This window comes from Peromyscus maniculatus, chromosome 21 (genome assembly GCF_049852395.1).
Source record: "Peromyscus maniculatus bairdii isolate BWxNUB_F1_BW_parent chromosome 21, HU_Pman_BW_mat_3.1, whole genome shotgun sequence".
Taxonomy (NCBI): domain Eukaryota; kingdom Metazoa; phylum Chordata; class Mammalia; order Rodentia; family Cricetidae; genus Peromyscus; species Peromyscus maniculatus.
This window is the reverse complement of record NC_134872.1, coordinates 27,767,047-27,785,007: the sequence shown is the minus strand read 5'-3', so window position 1 is coordinate 27,785,007 and position 17,961 is coordinate 27,767,047. Positions and strand designations below refer to the sequence as shown.

Below are 17,961 nucleotides of genomic sequence, written 5' to 3'. Positions count from 1 at the left end.
GGTGTTATTCACAGAAATTGGAAAATCCATCATAAGGCTTTATGCAAAAATCTCAAAGCATCTCCTAAATAGTTAAAACCATCCTGAAAAAGAGAACATAGCTTGGAGGTCTCATCCTTTCCTATGTGAAACCTGACTACTAAGCTACAGTAATCAAAGCATGCGATCCTGACAGAAGAGAAGACACACTGACCGATGGACTAGAATGTAGTCCAGAAATAAACCATCACACAGAGCCAGTTGGTTTTATGAAAGGTACCAAGACAGTGCAATGGCAGAAGGACAGATGGAGCTGGGGAAACTGATCACGTGCAGAAGAGCCAAGCTGACTCCCACCTTGCCTTGTGTATGAAAATGGACCCAAATTAGTCAGGGTTCTCTGGAGAAACAGAATGAGAGAGAGAGAGAGAGAGAGAGAGAGAGAGAGAGAGAGAGAGAAGAAGAAGGAGGAGGAGGAGGAGGAGGAGGAGAAGAAGAAGAAGAAGGATAGATAGACAGATAGATAGATAGATAGATAGATAGATAGATAGATAGATAGATAGATAGATAGATAGACAGACAGACAGACAGACTGACTTGCAGGCTACAGTTCACCTAGTCCAACAATGGCTGTCTACCAATGGAAGTTCCAAGAATCCAGTAGTTGTTCATTCCACAAGGCTGGATACCTCAGTTGGTCTTCAGTATCTTCCAGAATCCCAAAGAAGTAGTCTCTGACACCAGTGAAGGAATGGACCTGCTAACAAGAGCAAGCAGGCAGAGAGCAAGAGCTTCCTTCTTCCATGTCCTTTATTTGGGCCGTCACCAGAAGGTGTGGCCCAGATTAAAGCTGGATCTTCCCACCCCAAAAGATGTGGATTAAAAGTGGGACTTCTCACTTCAAAAAATTTAATTTAAAAAAAAACCCTCACAGGTGTACCCAGTTATTTGGGTTCTAGTTAATTCCAGATATAGTCGAGTTGCCAGCCAAGAATAGCCATCTCAAGGACCAAATCTCTAAACTTCCTAGAAGAACATATGGAGAATCCCCATGACATTGGATACAGCAGTGACTTCTATGACACCAAAGCCCAGACAATGATACAGCAAGAAAGAATTTAGACTTCATAGAATAACAATCTCTGTGCATCAAAGGAGACTCTCCACAGAGGGAAAGGGAGCCCTCCACACAGGGAAGTGTTTCTAACTCTTCTATCTGATAACAGATGAAGATCCAGAATACGGAAAGATTCTCCAACTCAAACACAACAAATGACTCGATTCAAAACTGGACAGAAAGTACAAATACCCAGTTCCCATGAAGGGATGCACCCCACGGCCCACACCTGGGGGCGGGGGAGGGTGCCAATCAAAGCTATGGGGCTATATCAGAAAATGAAGAGTACGTGTCGGTGAGATCACTGAGGAGCATTGCTGGGGAGATACAAAGGGGCACCACTGCTATAGAAAACAGACGCCAGGACACGACAAAACTCAGCAATATTGCCCTGGTATTTGTAATTCCACTCTTTACATGTATACCAAGAGTTGAGACCCAAATAATATGCACATACCAATGTTCACAGCAGCATCTTTAGAGGTTGGAGACCTAAACATGCAGCTGTGCATGAACAGGAAACAGGACATGGTGTATACACACCAGAGAATTATTCAGTCATAAGAAGGAATTGTGATCTGAAATTAGAAAACATGAACCTAAGTGAAGGAAGCCAAATACATGAGATACCCTAAATAAGCCAACAAAAAATAAGGTAGATATTAGCAGGAGTAGAAAAGAGAAGGAATGGGGAGTTTACTTTGTAGTGGGCAAGGAGTTTCTGTTTAGGACAATGAGATAGTTTTGAAGATGGCGAGGGGTGATAGCTGCACAAGTCTATGAATGTACTCACCACAGCTGGGCTGTAAGCTTAAACACGATTTAAGTGGCAATAATTTTAAGATTTTATTTGTAAGTATGTGTGCACGTGTGTGTTTGCACCAGGGTATAAGCACGTAAGTGCAGAGCCCAAGGAGGCCAGCAGGGGGTGTCAGATCCCTTGGACCTAGAGTTACAGACAAGTATGACCTCCTGACTAATGCTGGGAACCAAACTTGGGTCCTCTGCAAGAGCAGCAAGGGTTCTTAACTAATGAGTCATCTCTCTGGGAGCTAAGTGGCAAATTTTATGTTATATGCATTTTACCATAACTGGGGAGAGGGAGTTAAAAGAAAATATTCTTAATTTTATAAATGGTGTCAACAAGAAAGCTACAGCAAATACCACAATAGCAAACAGCAAAAGCTTTGTCCTTGGAACGAGAAGTGAATTGAAATAAGACAGTCTCACTACCACTACCATTCAATCTAAAGCTGAAAGCGTCTGCCATTGCAATAAGATAAGAAAAAAGTCTCCAAAAGCATGATATAAAAATCTTATTTCTACAGAAAAACGTGGGCTTGTGCCCTAAATTATTTCAAAATTCTGTAGATAAACTGTCAGAACTAATACAAAAATTTAGCAATGTTTGTAAGATATGGGCCAATATTTTTTTAATCAGTCATACTTCTATGACAAATAGGTGACTGGGTATGAGAAAATATCACTTACAACAGTACTTAAAAACATAAAATACATAGAAATAAATCTCATAACAGGAAGTAAGAGATGCTGCAGACTCTTGAATGCATTCCTGAAAGAAATGTATTAAGACATGGATAAACGGTGAGGTGCATCTTGTTAATGGATTGGAAAACTCAATATTGCAAAGATGTCGATTTTCCTCGATGCAGTTGCAATCAAAATCTCAGCAGGACTTTTGTGGAATGTTCAAAAGCTGATTCTAATAGTTATATGGAAATGCACAGAGCCAAAAAATAAAGAATAGTCTTAAAGAGAAATAAATCTGAAAGAATCACACATCAAGGTATCAAGTCAGTGTGTAGAAAGCTGTCAGAACAGAGCCAGGGGTTTGTATTGGCTGAAGGGAAGTGACAGACTAAGAGAATTGCACATACACACACACACACACACACACACACACATATACACGCACACATGCTCACAACAATCCTTTTTTGGGACAGCTCAATTTCAAATCGTTGGCCATCCACACTAGAATGGCTAGATTATGTCGCTGTCATACTGCGAGAAATGGAGGTCAGATGACACATACAAGAAGAACCTCAAGTGCAGTGTGTAAGCACATCAAAGCCAGGGCAGTGCATGATTCCATTTAGCTAAGTTTGAAGGTAAGTTAGATTGTAGCTACGTGGGAGAGTTTGCCATGAGTGAGGTCCTGGGTTCAAATCCAGTACTGTAAAAACTTAATCAAAATGAATGTGGCCTTAGAAGTGTGTGACTAGGAGGAAAGGTGAGGAGATGGTCTCTAGTAGTCAGTTTTTCGGGTCTTTGTGGTGCTGATGAGGGAGAAGTGACTGCTTTGTAGAACTCAGGCTGCACATGTGCGATTCTCACACTTTTCTGTATGTTACACATCATTTAAAAAAACAGAAAAGGCCCTGATTCACTTGGTGCCAACATTAATACTCTAATCACAGACATGGCCTGTCTCCTTTCTGGCCCTTCACCAAGGGAATCATGGAGCTTTCCTCGGTTTGGACAAAGGAAGGGGCCTCCCCCTCCAGGACAAGCCTCTCTCCACCCTACAGAGCCTTTCTTCATTTTTGTTTTTGGAAACAGGGTTTCTCTGTGTAAAAGCTCTGCCTGGCTTAGCACCTTTCCTTTCTTTTCTTTTAATAAATATATGTGCACTGGTATTTTGCCATCAGGTATCAGGTCCTTTGGAACTGGAGTTACAGACAGTTGTGAGCTGCCTGGTGGGTGCTGGGAATTGAACCTAGGCTCTCTGGAAGACCAGTCAGTGATCTTAACCACTGAGCCATCTATCCAACCCAGCTTAGAGCCTTTCCTAAGGGTAAAGGTAACTCAGCAGCCCCAGGCAGCATGCCTGTGCCATCTCAGAGTCCAGGATCACAATAATAAAAATAGCATATGTTCAATGCTTTCCATGTGGTAGGCACTCTTTCTAAGCATTTTACATGATATACATAACTTTATCCTCCCAAGAATTCCCTGAATTGGGTCTGCTGTGGGATGGTCTGTATGTCAAATCTGTTGCTCTGATTGGTCAATAAATAAAACACTGATTGGTCAGGGGCTAGGCAGGAAGTATAGGTGGGACTAACAGGGGAGAAAAGAAAGAACAGGAAGGCAGAAGAAGTCACTGCCAGCCGCCACCATGACAAGAACCATGTGAAGACACTGGTAAGCCACAAGCCATGTGGCTAGGTATAGATTTATGGAAATGGATTAATTTAAGCTGTAAGAACAGTTAGCAAGAAGCCTGCCACGGCCATACAGTTTGTAAACAATATAAGTCTCTGTGTTTACTTGGTTGGGTCTGAGCGGCTGTGGGTCTGGCGGGTGACAGAGATTTGTCCTGACTGTGGGCAAGGCTGGAAAATTCTAGCTACATGGGTCACTGGCATTTCCATTTTTCAGGCCAGAAAACAGAAGGACGGAGCACTTGGTGAACTTAGTGGACCTGGTCATTCACATGGATGAGCAAGAATTGCACTTGGGAGTCTGGCGTCCAGATCGACACAGTCCCCTTGTTTAAACGGGCACAGAGAGGAAGCCGGGTACAGAGCGCCTGCTCATGCCCACCGGAGCCAGGCAGCGGGCTGTCTCTCCCAAGCAGGCCATTGGAGCTATACCACCCCTTAAAGGCACAGTTCCAAGATGAGAAGCCATTAGGTAGGTCCCGGTCAGCGGGGCTAGGTCCTAAGCCTAGTGATCCAGGCTAAGATGCTGTGGAGGTATGGGGAGATGTCCCTTGCCAAACCTGGGGACGAGGGTATCAGAGCTTCCCCAGGTTCAGGCCCCTGCTACTGAAAGGACTGAGAACAGAGGCAAAAGTGGATTCCAGGGAACCTGGTCTCACCCCAGGCACTCACTGGGAGCCCTCTGCTCCCCACCCAGGCCATTTCAGCAGGAGAAAGCCTGGGCCAAAGCACACAGGGAGGCAGACACTTGTACACAGGACAAGCACAAGTGAGGAAGGTTCCAGGGCCAATGCCAGAGAAGAGGGCTCCTACGTGGTGAACACACTTGGAAGGGGGGTGTTCGCCTTGCCCTTCCCCAATATCCCAGCCTCGCCTCCAACACCCTGGCCTTGCATGGTGGCCCCCAAAAGAGCTGTGAAGCAGGCAGGTGCAACCAGGTCACCTAGTTAACAGCCTTCCTCCCGCTGTATTATTCATGGGCTCCCTTCTTCCGGCCAGGCTTCAGTTTCCAATAGCCCTCAGGCAACGCCGACCTGGCTTGGCAGGTCAGCCATGCTGCCCTAGCTTGTAGCACCCCGCCTTCACACCTCACACCCTGCCCTTCCTCTCCTGTTAACAGCTTCCAGGACACTTGAGGTGAGGTGGGAGCTCTGGGGTCAGAGAAGAAGGGCAAAAGAGAGGACTTTTAGCTGAGTTCACCACAGGAGGCTAAAGCCTCCCAAAAGAGCTGCGCCATACATACAGAGAGAGAGGGGAAGGAGGGGGAGGGGGAGGGAAGGAGAGAGGGGGAGGGAGACAACTGTCCCGAATACAGGATTCCAAATAAGCACCAAGGTCAAGACCACAGTGTGTCTATTTCTGTAATTTTTGTTGATTTTTTTGTTGTTGTTGCTGATGTTGATGTTTTTGAAACAGGGTCTTTCCTGTAACCCTGGCTGGCCCTGAATTTGCAATCTTACGCTGGAATTATGGGTGTAAACCAGCACGTCTGGCCCGTTCTTATTTTAAGTAAGCATATAGTTTCCTGCAAACAAGTGGCGTTTAATAAATATTTGCGGGTGTATATGCCTCATGGAAAGACGGATGTCAAAATGAGGCTGGGAGCCGGTGGGAAGACGCTGTTCTTCTGGCGGGGAGGTGGTCACGCTGAGACAGATGACTGCATATTGCTCCCATCACTGAATCGGTGGTAATCAATAAAAATGACAGACTGATTGACCTCCCAGGGATCGCACGAGTCATCATTGCTCCTGCCAAGCACTTTTGTGTGTCTCGTGAGAGTCTTGACCCCCAGATCAGGAAGGTTAGCCACTTGCAGGCTTTAGGGTTTGGTTTGGGTTTTTTGTTTTTTTTTTTCCAGTAACAGATGGGCAATGAGGGTCCTAAGAATTAAGTTTTGGGTCAGGAGCAGGGCCTGTCACTGATGTCTCTGCATGTAAGCTGGGGGACGGCTGTGGGGGAGGGCAGGGACTTTCTTAGACATCCTGTGTACGTCAGTGGCTCATAGTCACTGTGCATGTGCCCATGCCATCACGCCACCCACCCAGCTTCTACGGTACACCTACTTGGGCCAGGAGCCAAAATGTCCAGCCTGAGGACAGCTGCAGACAAACCAGGATAACCATGAGTACCAAGGGAGCCATGAGCCAGCTTGCCCCACAGCAGGGGGCAGGGGGCAGTGAGGAACAACAGCAGCTCCAGACAGACTTACAGACAGCTCTGAGGGGCCAGGAGGAAGGGGCCCTGCCTGTTGCTTCTGAGATGCTGAGATGGCCACCTGGCTTACCCCTAGGGCTGAGACACTCTCCCTCTTGGCTCTCTTAAATTCCCCACAGATATTGGAGACTTTTAAATATCCCATCTCATCCTGAAGACAGGAAAGAGGGTGGCCCAGACACCAGCCCCAGCCCTGTTACTGCCTCAGGATGGATCTTTTATCTGTTTTGATCTGCTTCCATCTTTGTGGCCTGGGACTATGGGCTCTGCCCTCAGTAGTGGTAATGACTAAGGAGTTCCAGAACCTTGGCAGAATTCTGCCTCTGTACCTGCTAGCTGTGTGACTTTGGACCAAGTGCACAACCTCTCTGTGCACCCCATCTCTCCTCTGGTAGAAAATGGACAGTGCTGTAGGTCTTATGCCCTAGGGTTGTTGTAAGGTGCCAGTGAGGCTAAGTATTGGATCTGGCACACATTAAGTGCCTAATAAATGTTTCTTCTCATTACCACCAGCTCTGACACCCTATGAGTCCATGTCACAGGTCACAAACTGGCCACCCATAGGCATATGATACGTGATCCCCTGGAACAGGGGCCACTGAGGCACCAGGGCCTGGAACTACACATGGTTCTGAGCCTGGGCTCATTAAATGTCGGCCAAATGAATAAATGACCTCCTGGTGTTTTAAAATACTTTATTTGGTAACACTTGCAAGTGGGAGGTTTTATTATTTTTAAGCTTTTTTTGTATTCTTTGGAAGAATGGCGGGGTGGGGGGGTCCCCAGCAGCCTAAGAGATGCTCTGCCAGCTGCTTAGCAACCGAGGCAGACGGCGGCAGCAGTGCCCCCTTTCGGCGTGGTGAGCTCATAGAGTAAGCCCCACACCTGCCCAGCATCCCGAATCCTGTGTGCACCTGAAGGTTAACCCCCGTAGCCCAGTGCTGAGCACAAGAGAAGCCACGTACAGGGAGAGTTGCCATTTACCTGGCCCCATGCATCTACCCATAATGACTTCTCTAGAACCCCAAGACCTACTCCAACCCCAAGACCTACTCCAACCCCAAGACCTACTCCGTCCCCAAGTCCAGCAGAGAAGGAGGGAGGGCCTTCTGATCTGGTATGCCCAAGACACCTCATCACTCAAGCCATGACATACTAGACCTCTGCCCAAGAGGACATACACCCCCTCGCCCCCCCATGCTCCATGATACCTCTCAGCTTCCCAGGCCACCTAATATCCTGCTTGGAACTCCTTCTTCGTTTGCTTTCTACGGCTGTGATGAACACCGTGACCAAAAGCAACTTGGGGAGGGAAGGGTTCACTTCATCTTACAGCTTGGAGTCCATCCTGAAGGGAAGTCAAGGCAGGAACCTGGAGGCAGGAGCTAAAGCAGAGGCCATGGAGGAGTGCTGCTTGCTGGCTTGTTTCTGAGCTACAGGGACAGGATGCCACTAGAGAGGGCAGCACTCAGGGTTCCACATTGAGATGTGCCATCAATGTCATCCACAAACTCCCCGTGAAAAGAGAGTAGCACAAATTTGACGTGGTGATTATTTGCGGAAACGGTAACATCTGGGGACCATGTAGACATAAAATTCACTACCTTTCTCTCTTTGTTTCTTTCTTTTTTGAGACAGGCTGTTAAGTATCTCAGGCTAGCCTTGAGTGTGCTATGTAGCGAAAGATGTTCTTGAACTTCAGATCTTCCTGCCTCACCTCCTAGGTGCTGAGATTACATGTGTGAGCCACCATGCCTCGCTTATGTGGCCTTGAGGATAAAACTGCACGCCTTTAATCCCAGCACTCGGGAGGCAGAGGCAGGCGGATCTCTGTGAGTTCAAGGCCAGCCTGGTCTACAAAGCTAGTTCCAGGCAGCCAGGGCTGTTGTTACACAGAGAAACTCACTCTTGAAAAATGAACAACAACAACAAAACAAAGCAAAACAAAAACCCTGCACTCTGCCCACTGAGGCACACCTCTAACCCCTCTTTTAAACTTTGTCAAAGTGCTTAATGGACAGTAGATAGTGGTACGGGTGGCCTGTGCTATTTTTCTGTCAGGCAGGGGTGCTATAGGTATTCAGTCAGAGGCCTCAAAAATTAGAGCTGGTACATGCTCGAAGCTGGAGGGCTGAATGGATGCCTCCCAACCACGAGTGTGGGAACCACCAGAGGGCAGTTTGGAAGTGCCCACTGGCTTTCTGGATGATGCCCGTCAGTGTATCTGTCACCAAGATACAGCCCAGATCCCACAGTAAAGGTGAAGGGGTCTCAGAGTCTCACACTACTGACTCTCTGGACATGGTCTCAGAACTCTTCTGGCCATAATAAAGAGGGGAGGTACCAACTTCCCAGAGTCAGGGCATCCTGGGGGCTCAAGATGAAGACCGAGGCAAGCCTGGGGCAGGATGGGTACTGCCTTGCTCTCTCTCTGAGGGCAAAGGACAGAAAAAGGTAGATTAACCAAACAACTCCCTTGGACTTGGACTGTCCCCAGGAACGGACAGGGTCCCACACTGAAAGGCAAGACAAAGGCCACATCCATGAGGATGTGACACAGGTGGACCCAGGCAGTATCCCAGCTGCCCCCTTTGTTTCCTCTCTCCCCTCCCCCACCTTCCGCCACCTCCCTCTCTGTCTCTAGCTTTCACTAGCTCCCAAATTACAGCGTTCTTTCAGAAACAGACAATCAAGTGGTATGCGGGCCCTTGTCACAAATGGCATCTCAGGTCCCCTCCAAATGGAAGATAGCCTTTAAGGAGGAAGGTAACATAGTTAACAGTGTGCCCAAAGGGTGGGGATGGAGGGGGAGAGGGAGGGGGAGAGTACTAGCAGGATGTGAGTACAAAGCTGATACCCCCAGTCTCCCAAGATGATGAGAAGCTCTGGGGAGGCTATGATGCAGGGTCCAGGCCCCCTGAGACCCACTAGGGTGATAGAAACCGGCCAAGCTCAGCTTCATATAAACGCTATTGCTTGACCTCAGGCCTCAGTCTCCCCATCCATAAAATGGCAGGACTAGCTGGTGCTCACGATGCTTCGGCTCTTCAGTCCAGGCCACAAAGGCAAGTGGCAAACGTGGCCAGGTGGTTGCAGGCATGATGGGGAGCTGAGAGCTGCAGCTCACTCCCATCAAAGAGGAGCTGCGGACCTAGGCTGAAGTTACAGAGTTGGGACTTGCAGATGGGTACAGGAGAGGCTAGGAGGGGCAGGAGGAAGCCTGAAGGCATTGGACCTCTATCTGGGTTTGCAAAGGTGTCCAGACCCTCCTGTGAAAGCCACTGTTGCTATTGTGGATAGGCGACCACCAAGCAGAGATTCTGTCCTGAAAGAACAGTTCGATGAAGCAAGGCATGGCAGCACACCCCCTATAACTCCAGCAGTAAAAAGGTGGAGGCCAAAGGATGTTCAAGGCCAGCCTGGGATACATAGTTTCAGAGCAATCAGTCTAGGGACTCCGGTCATGGCAGCTCTCAGCTCCTACCCATTGTCCTCAGCTATACACACAGATACAATGTGACCTCCAACTCTCAGCTCCTGCTTATCATCCTCAGCTACACACACAGATACAATGTTACTCGTTATAATCACAGCCACGAAGGTCTAGACTTTAATGTGAAACTACAGGATCTAACTTTAGAAGTGGAAGTCCAAGAGAGAAACTATGATGCTACACACACACAGGTACACATGTATACACACACACACACACACACACACACATCTTCAGGCACAACTCAGTTCATGAGCTTCTCAGGTCATCAAGCCCTGAAAGTCAAGGGCTATCTCCGCTCTATGACAGTGTGTTTCACCCACAATCAAGCGGTATCAAAGGGGCTAAAAAAGAAACTATTCTTTCCATGTACATCAGAGGCCAGACTTCTCATAGTTTGCACCTTATTGATGCTCAGAGGAAGTCTACAGGCAGATGGAAATTATTCCCACTGTACAGATAAGAAAGTCAAGGCCTGAGCAATGTTAAGTGCCATACCAGGGCCTTCAGAACTCAGGGGCACAGCATTGTTCCAGCTTAGTCCCTAAAACTCATGCAGGCTGTGAATTATCCTCACCAACCCAACACACACTTGAGCAGGGTTCAGAATGCATACAAATAGGAAAGCCAGACTTGAACTGCACAACACGGCCCAAGGCCACATGCCTTGTGCTGAACAAGACAGAGCCGGGAGCAAAGACCTGAGGCCCATCTGTGGGGACCGCAGGAGGAGCAGCCGTGGCTGCCCCATTCCCCAGGGCTGAGCCAGATCAGGTTCCATAGTGAAAACCTAGAAGCCGGCTCCTTGTGGCTACTTCTTAAATATGCCAGCCTCTCGCTGATGCCGGGAGTAGGGGGTGGGGGAGTAGAGGGTGGGAATGGGAGGGGGTAGTATGCATTTTCTGCCGTATGGGACTCCACAAGGCTACTTCCATACCAGATCCAAATGAAGATGGTCCATAAATATTCTTGTGTTTTCTGAATTGGCTTTTTTTTTTTTTTGGTAGCAAAGAGATGTATAAAATTCACCGCTGCTGCAGACTTTCAGATCAAGTTCTAGAAATCAAGTTTCCAGCTCCTTGGGTGCACCTTTTGTGCCCCAGTCAAGATGCTCCCAGGGGAGCCGCTATTCTGATGCCGTTCTACAGCTGCCTTTTGCCTGGTGGTTCTTTTCTCCTTTTCTTTTGAGACAGAGTCTCCTGTAGTCCAGCTGACCTCAAACTCCTTTGCAGTTGAGGATGACCTTGAACTCCTGATCCTCCTGCCTTCACCTCCTGAGTGCTGGAATGACAGGTGTGCACCACCATGCCTTACAGTGCTGGGATCAAATCCAGGGCCCCATACACGCAGGGCAAGCACTCTGCCAACTGAGTTATATCTCCTCGGGTGGCTGTTCTTCTTTAATGGGCCCTGTGCGCTTCAGTCCCCACCTCTCCCTATTAGTGCATATTTGTCTTTGCTTTTCTTATTTCTTAAGTGTTTTTTAAATGTTTTTACATTTACTTATTTAGTGTGAGAGTTTATGTGTGTATGTGTGTGTGTGTGTGTGTGTATAGTCACATTTGTGCATGCATGCAACAACTTCCATGTGTGGTTCTCTCCTTCCACCTTGTGGGTTCCAACAGGCTTGTCAGCAAGCACCCTTATCCTCAGAGCCATCCCACCAGCCTCTTTATTTTGTTTGAAATAAGAACTTTCTATGCATGTAGCCCACTCGGGCCTCATACTCGCAATCTCCCTGCCTTGGCCCCGCAAGTACTGGGATGGCAGGCATTTGTAACATCGTGCCTGCTCACCACACTGCTCCTATCTCCACCCTAGACCCTTGGAGTGTGTGAGCTGGAGATCTCAGCTTGAAAAGTATGCACCCAGATCCAGCAGATGGGCACCATTAGCCACCTATCCCACAAGAAGCCAACAGGAAGAGTCGAAATCAGTTATAGGCCCAGCAAACGCTAAACTGAGAGACGGCTGAAGGACGATCCGTTCAGCCAGTGCCTGGTGGACGCACACCCCACCACTGGCCACTCACCCCCTGAGCAGCAGTCCTTGGGGAGGGCACAAAGGGGGCCTGGGCTCTCGTGAGGAAATCACATAAGTGATGCAGACCAGTGGGAAGCTCCAAGGAAAGGCAGCATGAGAGGAGAGATGGAGGGAGAGAGGGAGAGAGGGAGAGAGGGAGGAGAGGGAGGAGAGGGAGGAGAGGGAGAGGCAGCCTACCTCCCACTCAGAGCTCCACCCAAAGGCAGGAAGGCTTCTAGAGTAGGAGGCACCTGCAGAGTCAGAATCACCCCGAGACCTTCAGAAGCATGGCCTCTTCCACTGGAAGCAAAATGTTCCCATCCTGTGGAGTCCACCTTGACCTTGTTCACCAACTAATGGACAAATAGGGCTAACCCAGTGCCAAGAGGAACCAGATTCCAGATTTTTTTTTAAAAAAATGAATGCTTAAAAACATCTATAATTGAATAAGAAACAAACAAGTTCCAAGGGAATTGAGTTCATTTCTAAAACTGCCTTTACACATGAGCGTACTGAATCGCTTCAACATGAGAGCTCAAGAACACTGGAAGACCACTAGGCCAGACACTCTGGAATCTGAGATGGACAAGGACTTGCCAGCACCTTATGGTGCTGGCCCCGCTCTATAAGGCCTAGGACTGTGCCGATTGGCACAAGCTAATCTACACAATGACAGAGCTGCACTCCTCCAGGCAAAGAGCAGCACAGCAAAGACAGAGCTGGGGTGCATATGACGACCTTTTACGTGGGACACCATTAGCCCTTCCGGGCCTTTGACCCCAGCATCAGCCAGCTTTGAGGGCAGGGGCTGGGAAACACATGCTACCATGTCCACCACCAGCCTTGCCGCTTGGTGCTCGGGGCCCTCCCTGGGACAGTAGAAGAAGCAGAAGCCTAGCGGAGAAAAAGCCAGGTCTACATCCTCCCCTCTGTACACTTCCCACCATGGGCTCTTACGCAGCTCCTTCTCTGTGGCTACTCACTGAGAGGCGTTAGTGGGTCAGTTGAGATTGGAGGCAGTTGCTCAGTGCCTTCTGCTTAAGGACAGCATCCACCCACCCTAGGTATCTTGGAGGTGGAGACTATGCATCCAGTTTCCAGAAATCTGCCCACCTCCTCCCAGTGGCAGCGAACATATAGCAACTTACTGTGCTGCATAGAAAGCCAGACTGCCCTCTACTACGTCTGTTCAAAGCCCCCCAAACACAGACACTCTTGTGGCATCCGCAGGTACAGCCCCAGGGGCTGCCCCACCCAAACACAGGTATCCAGGGCAGGGTTCCATCCACATTTCAGTCCTGGAAGGTTCTGTGCACCCCAGTACAAACTTAGCAGCATGCCAACCACTCAAGGATCTTAGAGAACCCAGAGCCTGGTCTGGGGAGGTTGGGGTGGGGTCTAGAGTTCTAACAGGCTCTCCTGATGCAGATGCTGGCCCAGACGCCTGGCTTGGGCAGAGGTTCTCCTAGGCCTTCACCTCCTAGGTGAAGCGTTTTGAATTTACACTTGAGCAAAGTGGCCTTTATAATGCTGAACTGGAAAAAAAGCATGCATGGGAGAATGACAGGTAAGGTGGCTGGTGGGGAAGGGAGGCTGAGAAATACCCCAATTGTCTCTGGCTATAAGCTCCATGCAGCCATTTATTGAGCAGCTGTGAGGGGCCCAACTGATGGAGCCAGGGAAAGCAGAGACACACGTAGCTATGGGGGGCCTAGCCAAAGCCAGAATGCCAATTCCGGGCCGCCACCCTTAATGCTTGCCTCCAGTCAGCACCTGGGTAACACGTTCACACCAGGGACTTGGTAGTGCCTTTGCAGACCACCAGGTGCTCTCTCTGCCAGGTGGGCCTCTGCTATTCCTACGGCCAAGGTGCCCCTTGCCCACCCCTCCTTGGCAGAGTGACATCTGGTCCTACCACCCCCGTAGGTGCTGGCCGCATTGCGCCTACCCCTGCACCAGGAGCCAGGCGTTCCTTCCAGCAGCTCCTGCCACAGTGGGCTGACTCATCACCACCTCGCACCTGGCCCCAACCATGCTCCGCAAGCCCACCCCCACACACAGCATGGTTCTTCTCAGGGCAAGGATCTGGCTCGTGCTGGCCCAAAAATTATCCTCATGCCCCTCCAGGTTATTTTAAAAATCCAGATTGGGGTGGCAGGCACTTGCTAAGGGGCTGGGTGAAGGGATAGGGTCAAGGTCTGTTCTAGATGAGATGGCCAAGTGTGCAGAATGGGCGTGTCCGCTTTCCGGAGTGTGTGGACGTGTTACTACTCCTGCAAGGCTAATTTCTATCAACGTGTGACCACGCTAGCGCTGGAGCCGGGGTCGCAGTGGCCAAGGGCACCAGATCTCCGCTTGCCTCTCAGAGGCAGTGGCTCTCCGTGCTAGCTCTGGGCAAGAAGAAATAAGTGCAGGGCGGCTGGCCGGCCACCACCCTAGAATGCGCGGGATCTGCAGGATACCCGGCCTGACCCGAGGGGACAATGGGGGCAGTGCTCCTGGGGCCAGCTCTGAGGACAAATAGTACACTGGCCAAGGCCAACCAGCCCCGGGGCCACGGAAGCGAAGCGCGAGCAGCGCGAGGCTCCTAGCGCTGCTAGGGACCTTCTGCCTAGAGCCACCAGTACTGGGAAGGTGGCAGGAGTCCCCTGGGGTCTCCCGTGGGCCTGGGGAGGTGAGCAGGGAAGAGGTCTACGTGACTTCAGGTTCCTCCAGCGCCGCTGCCCACCCTAAGGTGGAGGTGCCACACCCCACCTCCCCACTTTAAATAGGGACCCTTAAGTCAGAGGGGACAGGATGGTTCCCAACACCTTCTCACACCCTATCTAGACCCAGACCCTCTCGGATGCGTGAAGAGCGAAGCCCGCGATCATAGCGGTCCCAGGAACAGGGTTCCGGGTGGCGCGCGGCTTGCCGAGGCCAACAAGCAGGGAATTGGAGTTCCCGGGAATCAAAGTTGCCGCGCGTCCGGCCGCGGGCTGGAACCCGGCGCGGGACAGAGGGGAGACCGGGACGCCGGCCGCGAAGCCCGGGAACAAGTGGCTCTGCCGGCTGCGGTCGCGGCCCCACAACACTAACTTTGGTGGCACGCAGAGGGCTATCGGCTCGGGGAAAGGTGAAGGGATCGGGGAGGGAAGGGAGGCGCGAGGCTCCCCGTACCGTGTGCGCAGGTGGAGCGGCGTTGCGCCGCGCCTCGGAATCTGCTCGCCACCGGCTCGGCCCCCAAGGGCCACCTGCTCCAGTCTTGGCCACCGCCGCGTCTCGCTGGCGGCGCGAAGGCGGCTCCGGGATCCACTCAGGCCGCCCGATCCCCGCTAGCGGCTCGCTGGATGCAACTTCAGACGCGCAGCGAGCTCAGAAGAGGCTCGCTCCGCACGCCCAGGGACACGGTGCCAGGGTGCTCCATCCCCCGGACCCGCTTCTTATGCAGCTCAGCGCCCGGCAGCCGTGGGACGCGTTCCCGGGCCGTGCATCGTGTCTTGCTGGGAGCCGCAGCCGCCGCTCAAGTCCGCGATCAACTTTCCCTCGCTCCTCCGCCCCGCGCGGCCCCGCGCCAGTCCCCGCCTCCTGACGCGCCGCGCTCCCCTAGCCGCGCCCGAGCTCCGCCCGCCCGCGTCCGCGCGCCGCACCTCACTCCCCGGATCCCTATCCCCGCCGCCGTACGCCGGGCAGCTGCCCCAAACCCAGCAGGGAGCCCAGATGGGAAGGTGCCTGCTCCCGCCGAACTGTCCTCTGCGGGTGCCATGGCACCGGCTGCTATGACAGCCCGTGGAATCCCCCAAGGAGTAGGAGGGAGCCCACAGAAGCGGACCTTGGGTGCGTGCCCGAGCCGGGCATGGGGGCCGCGATCTCGTAAAGGGCTGGGACACAACCACAGCCTCCCGCCTGCTCCCAGCAAAGGCCTGGGGCTGCCACGCTTGCGGAAAGCAGGGAGGCGCACAGCCTAGGTGAGCCCGCGCCAACTGTTGGCTTTAAGCGCCCCCTTTCTGCTCCCGGAGTCGCTGAAAGGTTCCTCTGGTTCTTGGGTGCTGCTGGCCACCTCTGGGCTCCCATCTTGTGCCCCTTCGGCTCTGCAACTCAGACGGCCGCTGATGTTAAAAACTGGGGACCCTGGGTCGAAGACACCCTGGAGGTCCCCAAGCACACACACCCATGAGATACCCCTCTGTAGCAACCCTGATTGAAGGAAGGTTCTCCCACCTTCTTGTAAGCCTAAAAGGCAGTCCTCGAAGCTGTTGGGCAGCAGGATTCACTGGAAACACCACGAGGAGGTCTTTATTCCCCAGGCAGAATGGACCCGTCCCTCACAGACCAGCTTATTGGCACTGGCTGTCTGGAGCCGTGGTCTAGGCACGGGCTTTCTGGGCCTCAGCTCATTTTGCCTTCAACATAGCTTTCAGCTGGGTCCTGAGGTTAGTCCAGGTTTCTTGGCAGAGGAGGCTGCTTCAGGAAGGCCAGGAATTTGCCAGGGGATGGAGACAGGAATTGCACCAGAGTAACTCTGGATCTACAGTGCCAGTCCTTTAGCATTCCTTCACTCGCTCATTCATTCATTCATTCATTCATTCATTCATTCATTCATTCATATTAACTACTATGTGCTGGCTCCTGAAACAGGCTGAGTATGGCCCTATGCCTCAGGGAAACCCTCTAAAGAGGAACCACTTCAGGGAAGCATATAAACAGATGGCATTACATTCAAGGAGAATGCCCCAGGTGCATTTCGGATAAGTCTGCACAGAAGAGCCAGTCAGTGGCACCTGGAAGGAGAGGCGAGCCAGTCAACATGTTCAAGGTAGAAAGCCGAGTGCTAGGCAGGAGAAACAGAACAGTACCAATGCCCTGTGGTGGAAAGAGCTGCTGTACAGAGGAAGGCCAGAGACTCTGGCATACAGAGCAGCTAGGTTCCGCACATAGTGAAGGCAGAGGGTATGTGGTGGGCATGTTGGCCTTCATCTGGGGTTTTGTTGTTCTGCGGTGATGTGGGTGAACCCCTTGCACATGCTGGGCAAGTGATCTGTCACTAGGCTGCATCCCCAGCCAGGGGTTAGTCTTTATCCTAAGAGTAATACTTTAAAGCAGATCCCTTGAGGGGAGAGCTCTGATCCAACTTGGAGCTGGGAAAAGGGAGAGACTGCCTCGCTAACAATGTTCACCAGGGCTGAGCAGCGGCTGAGTGATGAAGACCACTTGCTCTTTCAGATGGTTCCCATCACCCACATTAGACACTGGATGTCTCACAGCATCCCAACTCCAGCTCCAGGAGATCCAGAGCCCTCTTCTAATGTGCACAAATCCACACACGGACACATACACATAAATAACAAAAGCTGCCAACTGCTGTAAACCCACGTGTTCTTGCACAAGGATCAAATGGCTGCCCTGAGGGCCCAGTCTGTCCTACCACCTTATTTTGTAAATAAAGTTTTATTAACACTAACATCCAACCAATGTGAAGACAACCTTCTTTGTTTGGGACTCCCTTCATGCTACTTGCTGCGTGGCTGGCAAATCCAAACCCCTGACTCTCCAGATCCTCAAAGGGAAAAAAAAAAAAAAAAAAAAGGAGTGTACCTCGGCGGCTCTAGATGCTCAGTTGTCCGAGAACACATGTATATGCACACAAATGTATACATGCATGACTCAAGGCTAACAGAGGCATGACAGGGGTGTCTAGAAGATTCCATGTTCCCAGCTCAAGTTGGGGGGAGGGTGGGGTGAAGGACAAGGATCTGTGCTGGCTCCTGAGGGGGCTTTCAGGAGGCTGCCTCTCTGGGGACAGCAGGAGCCCCCTCCCCATGAGCGACAGTGGGCATGAGGGGGTCAGTGCCCTGACAGAGTAGAGCCAGACAAGCCACTGGGCAGTTAAGCTGGGACAATGCTCTTGCTTGAGTGTCCTAGAGTCTTAGCTTTTGATAAGTCAGGAGTCAGGGCTCCAATGTCTG

General features: G+C 51.1%; 1 protein-coding gene across 1 annotated transcript in view; it reads right to left on the bottom strand.

Annotated features, from left to right (window-relative positions):
* The window catches only part of Cdh23 (cadherin related 23), a 386,250-nt gene extending 370,652 nt beyond the window's left edge, over positions 1–15,598 (bottom strand). The window contains exon 1 of the mRNA XM_076557194.1: positions 15,176–15,598. The gene's annotated coding sequence lies outside the window, so the exon portion shown is untranslated. The remainder of the gene's footprint in view (positions 1–15,175) is intronic.
* Positions 15,599–17,961: the final 2,363 nt, after the last annotated feature.